This window comes from Rana temporaria, chromosome 9, assembly GCF_905171775.1.
Source record: "Rana temporaria chromosome 9, aRanTem1.1, whole genome shotgun sequence".
In the NCBI taxonomy this organism is placed as follows: Eukaryota; Metazoa; Chordata; class Amphibia; order Anura; family Ranidae; genus Rana; species Rana temporaria.
In genome coordinates this window covers 167,722,461-167,733,331 of record NC_053497.1, presented here as the reverse complement: position 1 = coordinate 167,733,331, position 10,871 = coordinate 167,722,461, and positions in this window count along the sequence as shown.

The window sequence follows — 10,871 nt, the reverse complement described above, 5'->3', positions numbered from 1 at the left end:
GTCGGGTACTTTGATGGGCTTCAGATAGGAACTTGGGTACTCTGATGGGCTGGAGACAGGTACTCAGGTAATCTGATGGGCTGCATATAGGTACTCTGTACTCTGATGGGTGGAGACAGGTGTTAGGGTAATCTGATGGGCTGAAGATAGGTACTCGGGTACTTTTATGGGCCAGTGACAGGTACTCGGTTACTCTGATGGGCTAGAGACAGGTACACGGGTACTCTGATGGGCTACAGATAGGTACTCGGGTATGCTGATTGGCTGGTGACAGTTATTTGGGGACTCTGATGGGCTGGTGACAGGTACTTGGGTACTCTGATTGGCTGGTAAAAGGTACTCAGGTATTCGGATGTGCTGGTGACAGGTACTCCGGTACTCTGATGGGCTGGCGACAGGTACTCAGGTAGGCTGGTGCCAGGTACTCAGATGGGCTGGTGCCAGGTACTCAGATGGGCTGTGACAGGTCCTCTTTAATGGGGGGGCAATCAGTCTGATTGGTGTGCACTGTAAGCGGTAACGAGCTGTTAGCGCAATCTCCTCCACGCACACAATCAGTGTGTGAGGAGGAGTACCCGGTACTGTGACATACTGAAGCAGAACATCATCCCCTCCCTTCAGAGACTGGGCCGCAGGGCAGTATTCCAACATGATCACAACCCAAAAAACACCTTTCAAGACAACCACTACCTTGCTAAAGAAGCTGAGGGTAAAGGTAATGGACTGACCAAGCATGTCTCCAGACCTAAACCCTATTGATCATCTGTGGGACATCCTCAAACAGAAGGTGGAGGAGCGCAAGTTCTCTAACATCCACCAGCTCTGTGATGTCATCATGGAGGAGTGGAAGAGGACTCCAGTGGAAAATAGAGAAAGTGAGTCACCGCTCAAGGCAGAAGATGTAACTGATGAACCTCCTTACAAAATCCAAAACCACGGGTGCTGGCAATGATAATGCAAATGAAAGAGGAATGTTTGGACAGCCGCAATCCAAAAAAGTTTATTTGATTGTAAAAATAATAAAATCACAAAAAACATGCCACAGCAAACCAGGTACAAGCTGACGCGTTTCGCACTAAAGCTTAGTGCTTAATCATAGCTAACCCCAGTGGCAACCTGTGAAGCTCTGGTGAACTCCATGCCCAAGAAGGTTAAGGCAGTGCTGGAAAATAATGGTGGCTACACAAAATATTGACACTTAAGGCCCAAATTGGACATTTTCATTTCAGTGTTGTCACATGAAAATATATAATAAAATATTTACAAAAATGTGAGGAATGTACTCACTTTTGTCAGATACCATATATATATATATATATATATATATATATATATATATATATATATATATATATATATATAAATGCATTTTTTTATATATATATTGATACAATTTGATTTTTTTTAAATGTATTTAATAAAATAAATGGTTATTATTTTTTTTTTACGTTCAATATTTTTTATTGAGTTTTTCATAAAGAAATAGGGAACATTGGTACATTCTGTTGTACATATCACATAAAACAAAAAGTCATATATAAGCCCAGAAACCCCAAATGGGAGCAAACTGTGTCGTAGGGCGGTAGGCGACACGGCCATCCTTAACCACATGCCGACGGCCGGATGCAGATATACGCCAGCAGAATGGCGCGGGCAGGAAAAAGGATATATATATATATATATATACGTCCCCTTTAAATGTAGCATTGTGGGTGCCCACCGCGAGCTCCGTGACTCCGACCGCGGGTTCCGCGGACTCGATTTTTCGCAGGCATACGTGCGATTGTGTCACGGTGAGGAAGAAGGGGGAAATGCAAACAGGGGCCCAGATTCAAGAAGCAATTGCGCCCGTGTAACCATAAGTTACACGGCGCAATTGCTGACTTGCTCCGGTGTAACGAGTGCTCCTGATTCAGGAACCTCGTTACACCGACTGCAGCCTAAAATCTGCGCGGCATAAGGCACTTATGCCTCGCAGATTTTAGGCTGCATTCTTGTGCTTGCCGCTAGGGGGCGCTCCCATTGTGATCAGCGTGTAGTATGCAAATTGCATACTACCAACTGATTCACAAACTTGCGCAGCCCCCGTGCAAGCCAGGTACGGAGTTTCCGTACGGCAACTTTAGCGCAAGGCTGCCCTTTCTAATAGCAGGGGCAGCCAATGCTAAAGTATAGCCGGCCTTCCCGCGCCGTGAAATTAGAATTTCACGGCGTTTGCGTAAGTGCTTCGTGAATGGCGCTGGACGCCATTCACGTTCACTTTGAAGCAAATGACGTCCTTGCGAAGTCATTTGCCGCAATGCACGTCGGGAAAGTTTCCAGACGGAGCATGCGCTGTACGCTCGGCGCGGGAGCGCGCCTAATTTGCCGGCGCGCCCTCTCAGTTCACGGAGCTACTGCTCCTTGAATCGAGGGCAGCGCAAAATATTTGCGGGGGCGCAGGGCAAAATCGTTGCCCTGCTCCCCCGCAAATATCACGCAAGCTATGCTGAATCTGGGCCAAGCATTTCCTGGTGACAGGACAGTGAACACAGCTTCCTGTAATCGGAAGCAATGATCACTGTCCTGTCACACACAGCCCATTCCTCCTACAGTTAGAAGCACTCACTATGGCACACTTATCCCCTACAGCGCCACCTAGAGGTTAACCCCTTCACTGCCAGTGTCATTTTTACAGTAATCAGTGCATTTTTATAGCACTGATCGCTGTAAAAATGACAATGGTCCCAAAAATGTGTCAAAAGTGTCCGATGTGTCCTCCGTAATGTCGGAGTCATGATAAAAATCGATGATCGCCGCCATTACTAGTAAAAAAATATATTATTAAAAATGGCATAAAACTATCCCCTATTTTGTATACGCTTTAACTTTTGTTCAAACTGATTAATAAACGCTGATTGTGATTTTTTTTACCAAAAATACGTAGAAGAATACATATCGGCCTAAACTGAGGGGGAAAAAAATTATATATTTTTGGGGGATATTTATTATAGCAAAAAGTACAAATTATTGCATTTTTTTGCAAAAAAAAAATGCAGAGGTGATCAAATACCACTAAAAGAAAGCTCTATTTGTGGGAAAAAAGGACGTACATTTTGTTTGGGAGCCACGTCGCACGACAACGCAATTGTCAGTTAAAGCAACGCAGTGCCGAATCGCATATTAAATTATATATATATTTTTTCAATTTTTTAATTTATTGTTTCATTGCCCATAAAATCCCATTTCCAAGAGGTAACTTTCTTTCTTGATATATCAGGGATGGTGGCAATGTTCATGCCAGATTGTTGGGAGTATACTTTTTCATATTTTTTACTTTTTGCTATAATAAATATCCCCCAAAAGTATATATATATATATAAAAAAATTTTTAGGCCGATACGTATTCTTTTACCTATTTTTGGTAAAAAAAAATCGCAATAAGCGTTTATTGATTGGTTTGCGCATACATTTTTTTTTTACTACTTATGGCAGCGATCAGCGATTTTTTTCGTGACTGTGACATTATGGCGGACACTTTGAACAATTTTGACACATTTTTGGGACCATTGTCATTTTCACAGCAAAAAATGCATTAAAAATGCATTGTTTACTGTGAAAATTACAATTGCAGTTTGGTAGTTAACCACAAGGGGGCGCTGAAGGGGTTAAGTGTGACCTCATTTGTGTTTCTAACTGTAGGGGTGTGTGGCTGTAGGTGTGATGTCATTGATTGTGTTTCCCTATAAAAGGGATCACACGATCAATGACGGCGCCACAGTGAAGAACGGGGTAGCTGTGTTTACACACAGCTCTCCCCATTCTTCAGCTCCGGGGATCGATCGGGGTACTCCAGCGGCGATCGGGTCCGCGGGTACCGCGGTCACGGAGCTTCGGACCGGGTCGCGGGCGTGGGCCGCGGGCGCGCGCCCGCAACCCACGGCTGGGTTCTTAAAGAGGACGTACCTGTACGTGCTTGTGCCCAGCCGTGCCATGTGCAGGAGGCGGTCCTTAAGTGGTTAATGTTGATTGGACCCCGGACAAAAAATGTTCTTGGGGGCCCCCCATGCAATTTTGCTCTTCACCTGCTCTGAGACATACAATAAATATCAGTTAGACTTAAAATCAGTTTACTGTATCAGATCAGGCAGTGATTGCGATTCATTACCAGAGGTTACAGCATATCATTACCACTTACTGACTGGTTGCTAGAGGTTACAGCACACATTACGACTCACTGATTATTTGCTAGAGGTTACGGCATATCATTTCTTCTTGTTGATTGGTTTCTAGAGATTACTGTACAGTAATACTGCTCACTGATTGGTTGCTAGAGGTTACAGCACACTGCAGAGGGGTATGATATACATGTGAATGCCTCCTTTATTTACATATTAATGCTGCCGACCATAGCTATTTACATATGAATCCAGCCACTATTTACATACCAATGCTCCCGTTATTTACATATCAATGCTCCTGTTATTTACATGAAACACAGGGTCTGCAGGCGAGTCATCTGTACACAACAATAGGGCAGAGCTGGTCAGCATTAGTAGCAGCACTTCACACTGAGATATCGGGACACAACACAGGACTTTAAACTAGGATAGTTGGCAAGTATGGAGCAGATGCTTTGGGCCCCACAACAATGACAGGGCCCAGGGCAGCTGTCCCTTTTGCCCTGCCTTAAAGACGGTCCTGCTTACTCCACGAGGTAATAATATGGAATCTGAAAATCATTTGAAAAATTCAAGATTTTAAACCTTCTGTGGATAAGCCACATTGTTGCCCTTTGAACAACCTACGAATCGCGAGTGAAGGTTTGGTCCCACTGTTTAGACGGCCCTACATTCGCAGTGACCGGACAAGGCGTGAGGAAAAGACCCTGGCTCGGTGTTAGCCACAGGCTTGACTGGCCTCTGCAGCTGGTAAGCGCACATTTCTCGGTGGTGGATTCACGGTGTTCCATAAGCGACTGTGACATGAAACTTTGGATTATTCACTATTGATTTAATTTCTTCATTTGAGTCACCGTTTTCTAAGAACTGTATTTGGATATATACGATCGTATGCACTGGACTATTCACATTTATCCTTGTTGCTTGGTTATCTGAGTTCTTCAGGGACACAGTTACATATTGCTATCAAACAGGTTCACTTGCACGTTCAATTTAATTTATGTGTATCATTATTTAAAGCACAACAATTTTTTATTTCCAATAATATGGAGACTAATATTTAGACTCCTTAAATTATCACCTCGAATATGGAGTAATACAGCAGCAGGTCAGCGCCAATTTGCTGAACGCGGTTGTCATGGTAAAACCGCAAGGAAAATGAGGCTTAGTTTAGAAAGTACTGTGCCTGGTGGGATTATGGCCATAGAGGGGAAGTAAGGGCGGAAAAAAAAAAAACGATTTGGACGCAGAAGACAGCAGTTACTATGGCGGTGGCTGCAAACGAGCAGGAGCTTCGAAAAAAATATTTTTTTTTTCAAGTAAGAAACATTCTATCTAGTTAAAATTGCCCGCTTTTCTTTTTTTTTTTGCTTTGTGCATGTTTTTCGTGTTTTGATTTCAATGTTATGTTTGTGTATATGTTGTTGTGATATAAATAAAGATAAAATCTGATTAAAGAAAAAAAAAAAACGTTCTATTTGCCTTCCCTATGCGGCGTATTGCTTCACACTAACTACATGTGTTACCTTATTTGTAATTTGTGGTAGAATTGTTAGCGAAATAAGTCTGTACTCAGAGCACACAGCCAAATCTTGTGTCTCTTATAATAACACATTTAGTCTTAATGATATAATACATCTCACCAATCATTTGATTTCCCATTCATCCAAGTAAAAAGACATCACCATCCTACGTTCTCAGTTCCACCAGCATGACTGATCCAGCCTAGCCAGCTTGGGCTTTTTTTTATCACAAAAGCTTTCACAAACAGGAAGTGATGTCACCAGCAGCCAATCGCTTCCTCCATGGGAGGTGACATCACAAGATGTATCCTCCACGCAGGAAATGCCCATATAAGGATTTGACAACACAGGATGTACAATACAATACAAAACAATACAATACAATTAAAGGATTCTGATGGGTGTGTCTGAGCAAAGACAGGGTGAATGTTAGCTAAAAAAACATGGACACCATCTCTGGTCATAACAACCCAAGACTCCCGTTTTACCGCTGATAGGAATCCTTATTCTGCACTATTCCACAGAACAACGCATATCCGGATCATACTATTATTGCTCGTGGAAGGGAGTCTATATGCAGGCGTGTGCTACGAATCCCGACCATGCTGATCAGACGTAGCAGAGACAATTGCGTACATCCGCCTATAACCAATAATGTCCTTGCAGTTTGAACATATCCCCCCTACACGATCGTCTGCGTTAATGCACAGGGGCCCTTCGTCGGTGGACATAGGCCCACTCTGCAAACATCACTCTCCAACCTTAAGATGTTTTCCACTACCAGACGGGACTCAACCAGCGTCTGCCCCAGTCAGCTCTTTAGAGCAGGTTGCGGGAGAAATAACACTGGGAGACACTATGGCCCAGATTCTCAAAGGGCTTATGACGGCGCAACGCCATGTACGCCGTCGTAAGTCCTAATCTGGGTGGTCTAATGGCTAGGATTCGGCGCTCTCACTGCCGCGGCCCGGGTTCGATTCCCGGTCAGGGAATTCTTCTTTGCCCCCGGCAGCAGCTGGACGACTCCACCGTCTGGGCTAGGCTTGGTAGAGCCAAAAAATGCTCCGCCATCCATCTGCATGGCTTTCTCAGTTCCAAAGAGCGTTGTCCGCCTTTTTCGCACTTTCACACCCACACGGCCAACTTCTTAGAATCAGTTACGCATAGATAACCATTAGATCCGACAGGCGTAAGGCTCTTACGCCGTTGGATCTTAAATTCAATTTTTTGTTTGTCCGCTAGGTGTCGCATCTGTCGTTTTCCCCGTCGAGTATGCAAATTAGCTAGATACACGAATTCCCGAACGTACGCGCGGCCGACGCAGTAAAGTTACGACGTTTATGTTAGGCTTGTCCCGGCGTTAAGTTGCCCCTGGGTATATGAGGCGCAATCAATGTTAAGTATGGCCGTCGTTCCCACGTTGAAATTTAAAAATGTATGTCGTTTGCGTAAGTCGTCCATTAATGGGGCTGGATGCCATTTACGTTCACGTCGAAACCAATGACGTCCTTGCGACGTCATTTGGAGCAATGCACCCTGGGATATTTTACGGACGGTGCATGCGCAGTACGTTCGGCGCGGGAACGCGCTTAATTTAAATACTACACGCCACCTACCCGCCTAATTTGAATTAGGCGGGCTTGCGCCGGGTGATTTACGCTACGCCGCCGCAACTTTACACGCAAGTGCTTTGTGAATAAAGCACTTGCCTGTAAAACTTGCAGCGGCGTAACGTAAATGAGATACGTTACGCCCGCACAGTTTTGCACGATTCTACATGAATCTGGGCCTTTGACACTACATCTTCATAAAATTTCCACAAGTTTGCTACCGCTTTAAGGTGTTTCTAAAGCCTTTTTTAGTTTTGGATAGATTAGAGAAAGCTTAAAACTCCTTTTTTTGCTGTGCCTCATTGAAGAGATAACCCTTTGTTTCCAATCTCAAAACGAAAGATGGCCATACATTATAGAATTTGCTTGTTCAAATTATTTTAGATTTAAACTTCAACTATGTAATGCAAGGGCATGCCTGACTGCATAAACATTCAAAGTGTTTAAATGTGACCTCATATTATATGGTTCTGGCAGGGCCGATCCTAGGGTCACATGCGCTTGGGTGCAGAAATATTTCTGGCGCCCCTACAAGGGCGTGGCCACCTTACTAACTCCTCCCCCTTTACAAATGTTTATACGGCAATGATTCAAACACAGAGATGCTCCCCTAAAGAGTTATCGTTACACTGGGATCCTCCCATGATCTCTTAACAATAAACAAAATACAGAAAGAGAAGCAGAGTACTCTAATTGGACCTGGAGGGGGGTACTTCTAATGGACACAGAGAGGGTCCCTGTTAGAGAGTCTGTTAAGAAAGAGCCCCCAGACATACTACAGGAGATGGTCAGAGACTTCTAACATGGTACGGAAAATGGTCAGAGACTGCAGACATGATACAGGAGATGGTCAGAGACTGCAGACCTAGTACAGGAGATGGTCAGAGACTGCAGACATGGTACAAGAGATCAATGCAGCATACCAGTGCCCACCAAATGCAACCTCATCAATGCCCATCAAATGCAGCTTATCAGTGCCCATCAAATGCAGCATACCAGTACCCAACAATTGCAGCCTTATAATTGCTCACTAATTTCAGCCTACCAGTGCCCCTGGATCACACAGAAGAGCAATATCCTGCGGACCCATCTTACCTCCTCTTCCCTCCTTGTATGGATACAGCGGGCCCCGGGCGGGGGATGTGGACACTGCTGCGGGTGTGCCGGCGGGCAGGTCAGTGGGCGGCAGAGGGGGGGGGAAAGAACGAGGTCACGACGCCCTCGCTGACATGTGCTTGTGACTCGTCTAGGACGACACACCGGCGCTCAGCACTATTCACAACCAGGGGCAGCTGCTGCGGGATTCTGAAGGGAAAGCACAATGCCGACTTGTTGGCAGCACACTCGGGAACAACAGTGCTCCTGACACTTTGGCGCCCCCTTCCCTCGGGCGCCTGGGTGCAGTGCACCCTGTGCACCCCGTCTCGGATCTGCCCTGGGTTCTGGTAAATCTAAAGAAAAATTGTACAAGAGAATTGTATAATGTATGGCCAGCCTTAGCAAGAAAAAAATCTCTCCAAAGTGAGTAAAAATTCTCTCTGTAGCCCCGTACACAGGACCGGTTTTCCTGCCAGGAAAACTGCCAAGAGAGATTTTGGCCAGGAAAACCGGGCATGTGTATGCTTCCTTGCAGTTTTCCCGACAGGAAAACTGTCAGGAATCCTAGTGGGAAAATAGAGAACCCTGCTCTCTATTTTCCCGCCGGGATTCCCTGCGGGTTTTAAACCCGGCAGTTTTTCTATGGGGATATACATGGCCAAAGCTGTCCCCGCAGTTTTCCCGACGGGAAAACCTCTCGTGTGTACACGGGGAAAGTTACTGAGCAGGTTCTCGTTTTTCCCGTTGGGATTCCCAGCAGAATTCCGGTCGTGTGTGCAGGGCTTTAGGCAGCCAATAGATGATTCATTTTTTTTCATTCATTCAAAAAAGACTCCATTCCCCCACCCACACATTTGAGTTGGATGGGAGGAATCCTTCCGCTGTGCATTTGTACTCTGAAGCAGGGAGACATCCTTGCTGTAGATCAACTTCTGTAAAACCAGCCAGTCCATCCATGGATCAAAATTTGTCCCGTCCCTACTAAACCAGCTGATCTTCGATCCATTTGTGATGAGCTTTAGGCAGCTGTCATTGGAACCGTGTTCCCATCACATTTACTTACTTCCTGTTCGTTTGCAATTGTACATTTTTGGATTTCAAATCAATTTCTTTTCCGGTGGCAATGGTCTTTATGATAAATAGAGAAAGCGGATCTCCCCATAACAGACACCAATAAATAAATAAGACTAAACTAAAGTGAGAAATTGGCACTGGATATTTTCAGTAGGTCAATCAAGTTATAATTGGGCTGGATCTCATGATGCACAGATACAAGGTCATTTGAAAACCATTATGAATCATCCCTGGTGATCATTCTACGCCAAGAATCCCATCACCCTTATGTTAAAAAGAATCCCATCACTTGGGGTACCTGAGACCTGAAGAAAGGGGAATTTGCGTCTGAAACAAGTTTTCTGTGAATCATTAAAAGTTGTGGAATTATGGATGTTGTTTGGCGCCCTCACTAAACTTCAAACAAACTAACCTCAACATCTTTCCATACTCGACCCAAAACTTAAAGCGGGCGTTCACCCAAAAAACAGGCTTCCGACCGGCGCATACAGCGCATCACGAGTTGCCGAAAGAAGCCGGACTGCGAGTCGGCTCTATACGGCGCCAGCACACCGACGTTCGGCTTCCTTCGGCAAATCATGACTCGCTGTATGCGCCGGTCAGAAGCCTGTCAATCAATTAGGAATGCCCAGTCCTGCAGATTATACCCGGAAGCTGCGGTGAACATATATATATAAAACGGTATGTACGGCAAGGAGATTAAAAAAACAGCCGATTGTCATTCTAACAACTCGGCTGAATGTAATGTTAAAACATTTTTTTTGGGTGAACCCCGCTTTAACAAAAAGGTTTTAACTTTACATATACTGTAAGGCCGACCATACACAGTTCAAATCTTGGCTGGTTCAGCAGGAACTGGCTGAGATTTGAACCATTAATGGACAGGCTGAGATTTGAACCATTAACCACGTGCCGACCGCCGCATGTATATGTACGTCCACAGAATGGCACGTACAGGCATATGGGCGTACATGTACGTCCCTGCCTTTCCGCGGGTCGGGGGTCCGATCGGGACCCCCCCCCGGTACATGCGGCGGTCGGAAATTGTGTGGGAGCGATCCAGGATGAGGGCGCGGCTATTCGTTTCTAGCCGCCCCCTTGCAATCGCTCTCCGGAGCTGAAGAACGGGGAGAGCCGTATGTAAACATGGCTTCCCCGTGCTTCACTGTGGCGGCGTATCGATCGAGTCATCCCTTTTATAGGGAGACTCGATCGATGACGTCAGTCCTACAGCCACACCCCCCTACAGTTGTAAACTCACACCAGGTGAACCCTAACTCCTACAGCGCCCCCTGTGGTTAACTCCCAAACTGCAACTGTCATTTTCACAATAAACAATGCAATTTAAATGCATTTTTTGCTGTGAAAATGACAATGGTCCCAAAAATGTGTCAAAATTGTCCGAA